We start from the raw sequence: 5,908 nt of genomic DNA on the forward strand, positions 1-5,908 counted from the left end.
AGGGCGAGCGTCTAAGGACCGTACACTGATTACCTTGACCACTGCCATGAAGTGTTGCGGAACACGGGGAGTAGTGGAGATCAATGGGGTCGACTTTGCTGTATTCCAGATAATAGGGTACGCCAAGAGATGGTGGAATGATTTTGTATTGCCTAGACCAGCTGGGTCTCCTGTCTTGACTTGGGTCCAGTTCTCTCAGCTATTTCTCGAGAAGTTCCTTCCTATCACTTAGAGAGAGGACTATGGTAGGCGGTTCGAGCATCTTCAGCAGGTTCTATGACTGTCACTCAGTACGAGACTAGGTTTGTTGATTTGGCTCGTCATTCTCTTCTTATACTTCCTACCGAGAGATAGAGGGTGAGGAGGTTCATTTAGGGGCTAGCTCAGCCTATCAAGTTGCAGATGGTTAAGGAGACATGGAGCGAGATTTCTTTCCAGGACACAGCCAATGTGGCCAGGCGAGTTGAGATAGTTTTAGCTTAGGGGAGTGGTCAGGGGTCTGACAATAGGCCTCGTTTGAGTTCAATGGTGCCTCATCTGGAAGCATGGGTTCTTTTGGTAGAGGCCATCCTCCCAGGCCGTCTCATTCAGCACTTCAGGCTTCTCACGGTGCTTCAGGTGGCCGTGGCTCTCATATGCAGTATTCTGATCAGCTAGCCTACAGTGTACCACTAGCTCCTATCAGTTCACCTCCACTCCAGAGTTTTCATGGTGGTTATCCAGGCCGTCAAGGTCAGTTTTAGGGTCAGCAGTCTCAGTAGTCGGGGTCTTGTTATACTTGTGGCGATATGAGGCACATCGCTAGGTATTGCCCTCGAGCATCGGGCAGTGCTCAGCATCAGGGTTCTCGTGCCATTGTCCCAGCACCGAGTGTTCCACCGCCAGCTTAGCCAGCTAGAGGTAGGGGTCAGACAGCTAGAGGTGGAGGTCAAGACATTAGAGGTGGAGGTCAGGTCGCTAGAGGTAGAGGCCAGACAGACAGGGCCCATCCTCGTGATGTAGTTCAGAGTGGTGGAGCCCAGCCCCAATGTTATGCTTTTCCTGCCAGGGCTGAGGCTGAGTCGTCTGACGCTGTTATCACAGGTACTATTTCAGTTTGCAATAGGGATGCCTCAGTATTATTTGATCCAGGATCTACTTATTTATATGTGTCATCCTATTTTGCTTCATATTTGGTTGCGTCACGTGATTCTTTGAGTGCTTCCATGTATGTATCCACACCTGTGGGAGATTCTACCATTGTAGATCGTGTCTATCATTTGTGTGTGATTGTCATAGGGGGTCTTGAGACTTACGTAGATCTTCTACTTTTCGATATGGTTGATTTTGATGTCATTTTGGGTATGGATTGGCTGTCACCTTATGTAACGACCCGGCCGGTCGTTTTTGGAATTTACGCCCCGATCCCCTATTAACTGCTTTCCCCCAAGTTTATTTATGCTATTTTGATTTGCCGGGATGTTCGGTCTTGAGTTTCGGAGAGTTTTGGGGCACTTAGTCCCTAAATGAGAGCTTAAGTGTTGGAAAACTGACCATAGTCGGAACAGTGTGAAGACGGCCTTGGAATGGAAATCTGATGGTTCCGTTAGCTCCGTTAGGTGATTTCGGAGTTGGGAGCGTAGTCGGAATGTGTTTTGGAGGTCCGTAGCTAATTTAGGCTTGAAATGCCGAAGTTTGAATTTTTGAAGTTTCCGGTCCGATAGTGAGATTTTGATCCGAGGGTCGAAATGGAATTCTGGAAGTTGCGGTAGTTCCGTTATGTCATTTGGGATGTGTGTGCAAAATTTCAGATCATTCGGACGTGTTTTGGTTAGGTTTTTGATCTAAAGCGTATTTTGAGGAAATTTGAAGTTCTTAGGCTTAAATCCTTGATTAATTTGAGTTTCCGACGTTGTTTTAGGTGGTTTAAGGATTGGTGCAAGTTTGAATGATGTTATGGGATATGTCCGTAGTTTTGGTTGAGGTCCCGGGGGCCTCGGGTGTGTTTCGGATGCTCAACGGGGCATTTTTGTGTTGAAAAGAGTTGTAGATTTTCTCTTCAGTTCTGCTGTAGGTTTTCCTTCCCTGCGATCGCAGCTTACCCTCCGCGATCGCATAGTGTAATTTCGGAGGGTGATGATTTTTGTTCTACGCGATCGCATTAGCTGGTTCGCGTTCGCATAGGTCTATTCCTCTCTCTTCTGCGATCGCATGGCATGGGCTGCGTTCGCATAGGCTATTTTCTGAGCCTTTTAAATTTACTCTTCGCGATCGTATTCCTCCTCTTGCGATCGCATAGAACAAAATGTCTGGGCAGTTATAAACTTTCAAAAACCGAGGGTTTGCCATTTTTATCAAAACACAAGCTTGGGAGCTCAGATTTGAGGGAGATTTTGAGGGTTTTTCAGGGACAACGATTAGGTAACGATTCTATACTACTTTTTGCTTATAACCCACTAATCTAATCATGAATTCTTCCTTTAATTTCGGATTTTGAATGAAAAATTGGTAAAACTTCCTAGACCAAATTCTTGAGTTTTGAGTGGATGTTTGACCTCCGATTTGAGAGATTTTTATATGGTTAGACTCGTGAGAGTACGAGGGTTCTGAATATGTTATTTTCATCCGATTCCGAGACGTTGGCCTGAGGGGCGTTTTGGTCATTTTACCTAATTTCGTGTCTTAGCGTTGAATTAAGTCATAGAATCAGTTGCTTGAGATGTTATTTACGATATGTAATTGAATTGAATAGATTTGGGCCATTTGGAGTCAGATACTCGTGGCAAACGTGTGGTTTCGAGTTGATTTTGGAGTCGGTTCGAGGTAAGTGGCTTGTCTAACCTTGTGTGGGGGACCCTCTCCCCTTAGGATATGATATTTGGTAATTGAATGCCTTGTACGTAATGTGACGAGCGCGTACTTGAGCTAATTGTTGAAAATCCGGTTTTACTTTATGTACTTAAACTGAGTTCTTCTCTTACTTGCTTTATTCTACATGCAAATATAGCCTGTGTTAGTTTAGAAAAGTATGATTCGTTGAATTAATTGCCTATTTGCTTAAACTGCCTTAATTGCATTACGTGAAGCATGTTAGGCTAGAATTTACTGTTTACTCATTACGGACTTAGTATTTATTTTGATGTCCTTGAGCTGTTGTTGTGTGTTTTAAATTGGGACTATGAGACGGCATCCAGGGAGATCCCCTGCGCGTAATTTTGGTCTGGATTGAGGTGCAGGATACCAAGAGATCCCTAGCACGTGTATTGAGGATACCAAGAGATCCTCGGGATACCAAGAGATCCCTAAAGTGTATATTGAGGATACCAAGAGATCTCGATTATTCATCATGCTGTGAGGGGTATTTCCTTGTATTTATTTTTATCTCTGTTTCCGTTATTGCACTATTATTATACTGTGTAGATCTTTATTATCAATTCTCAGTTTTACTGCTTATTGCCCTGTCATTACATTACATTATATATATATATATATATATATATATATATATGACCTTCCTCGTCACTACCCAACCGAGGTTAGGCTTGGCACTTACTGAGTACCGTTGTGGTGTACTCATGCCCTTTCTGCGCATGTTTTTCATGTGCAGATCCAGGTATTCTACCCAGGCGTATCATCCTTGAGGCAGGGAGCATTTCGGAGACTTCGAGGTACATCTGCCGCGTCCGCAGACCGAAGAGTCTCTTTCTTTACTCTATCTGTAGTGTTAGCCCTTCTATCGTACTATTGATGTAGACATTTCTGGAGATTAGAACACTTTACTGAATTCCTTTTAGCTTGTGTTCCCTTGAGTTTCCCAGTTTTGGGATAGTAATGTAGGATGCCTTGATGTGGAGTTGTATATGCCGAGCGGCATTATATATACTGTTTGTCCTTTAAATTGTTCAGTTTTGACTATTATTTCGCAAGTTAGTTATGTGTCTGCATTGTTAGGCTTACCTAGTTGTAGAGACTAGGCGCCATCACGACATGTTCACGGTGGGTGAACTGGGGTCGTGACAAGTTGGTATCAGAGCTCTAGGTTCATAGGAGTCACGGAACACAGGCCAGTTTATTAGAGTCTCGCTGATCGGTATGGAGACGTCTGTACTTATCTACGAGAGGCTATGTAACTGTTAGGAAAATTCCACTTCATTTGATTTCCTTGTCGTGCGAGATTTTGACATCACAACTAAACTTCTGTCTTTCTATTCTCTCACAGATGGTGAGGACACGCGCTACCTGAGAGGACCAGGCACCCGCGCCCCCTACTGCCGCCGTCAAAGGCCGGGGCCGGGGTAGAGGTCGAGGACGCGCTCGTGGTGCAGCTAGAGCACTCGCGCGAGTTGCCGCCCACCAGTAGTACCAGCCGGAGTCCATACACCCGATACGTCTGCCACTACTACTCCAGCACTCCAGGAGACTTTGGCACTGTTTATGAGTATGTACACCACTTTGGCTCAGGCAGGGTTGCTTCCCCTTGCTGCAGCCACATCCCAGGCCGGGGGAGGAGTACAGACTCCCGCCGTCCGCACTCCTGAGCAGCGAGTGCATGTTGAGTAGGCCCGGGAGGTTATACCTGCGCCGCCTGCAGTACCAGTTCAGCTTGAGGGTAGAGCAGCGGCTTCAGAGGATGAGCAGCGGAGACTTGAGAGGTTCAAGAAATACGATCCTCCAGTATTCAGTGGGTTAGCATCAGAGGATGCCTTGGGATTTCTGGAAGAGTGCTACCGTATTCTCCGCACTATGGGCATATCAGGATCGAGCGGGGTTTCCTTCACTACTTTCCAGCTTCGAGGAGCCGCCTATCAGTGGTGGCGTGCTTATGAGTTAGACAAACCGGATAAGGCAGCTTCCCTGACTTGGGCTCAGTTTTCAGATATGATCACGAGGGAGTATGTTCCCTAGAGTCTTAGGGATGCTTGGCGCGCGGAGTTTGAGCGTTTGCGCCAGGGTACTATGACTGTCTCAGAGTATGCTGTCCGCTACATTGACTTGGCTAGACATGCACCAGCTTTGGTTTCTACAGTCCGCGAGAAGGTTCAACGGTTCATTGAGGGGCTTATTCCCAGCATCAGATCTAGCATGGCTCATGAGTTAGAGATGGATGTGTCTTATCAGCAGGCGGTGAGCATTGCTAGGAGGATTGAGGGTATGCATGCTAGGGACAGGGAGGAGCGGGAGGCCAAGAGGTCTCGAGAGTCGGACCATTTTTCTGGTGCCCGTGCCCCAACTGCATGTCGTCATGGTAGGGGTCATATGGGTCGCCCCATTCATTCAGCTCTTCCAGCAGCCAGTGATATTCCAGCTCCACCTAGGCCTCAGGAGCCTTATTATGCACCTCCAGTCTCTAGTGCGCCTCCTGCACGGGGTGCTTCCAGTGGTCAGTCCAGCAGACCTTGCCCGAGCCAATCACAGCCGCCACGTCCTCCCAGAGCTTGTTTTGAGTGTGGTGACACACGCCATGTGGTGAGGGATTGCCCCAGACTTGGGAGGGCTGCACCCCTACAGACCCCTCAGCCGCAGCGCACCCCGCAGAGCTCTCAGGCTATGGTTCCAACGCCAGCTGCTACTCCACCGGCCCGGCCAGCCAGAGGTGGAGGTTGGGGAGGTAGAGGTCGCCCTCAAGGGGGAGGCCAGGCCAGATATTATGCCCTTCCAGGCCGTACTGAGGCTGTCGCCTCCGACTCTGTCATCACAGGTACTATCTTGGTTTGTCATAGAGATGCATCGGTTCTATTCGATCCAGGCTCCACTTACTCTTATGTATCTTCTTACTTTGCTCCGTATTTGGGGGTACCTCGGGATTCTTTGAGTTCCCCAGTTTATGTTTCTACTCCTGTGGGGTCATGTTTGGTTATTCTTGGTGGTTATGAGACCAGGGCTGACTTATTATTGCTCAGCATGGTTGATTTTGATATTATTTTGGGCA

Source organism: Nicotiana attenuata, unplaced genomic scaffold (genome assembly GCF_001879085.1).
Source record: "Nicotiana attenuata strain UT unplaced genomic scaffold, NIATTr2, whole genome shotgun sequence".
NCBI classification, from domain to species: domain Eukaryota; kingdom Viridiplantae; phylum Streptophyta; class Magnoliopsida; order Solanales; family Solanaceae; genus Nicotiana; species Nicotiana attenuata.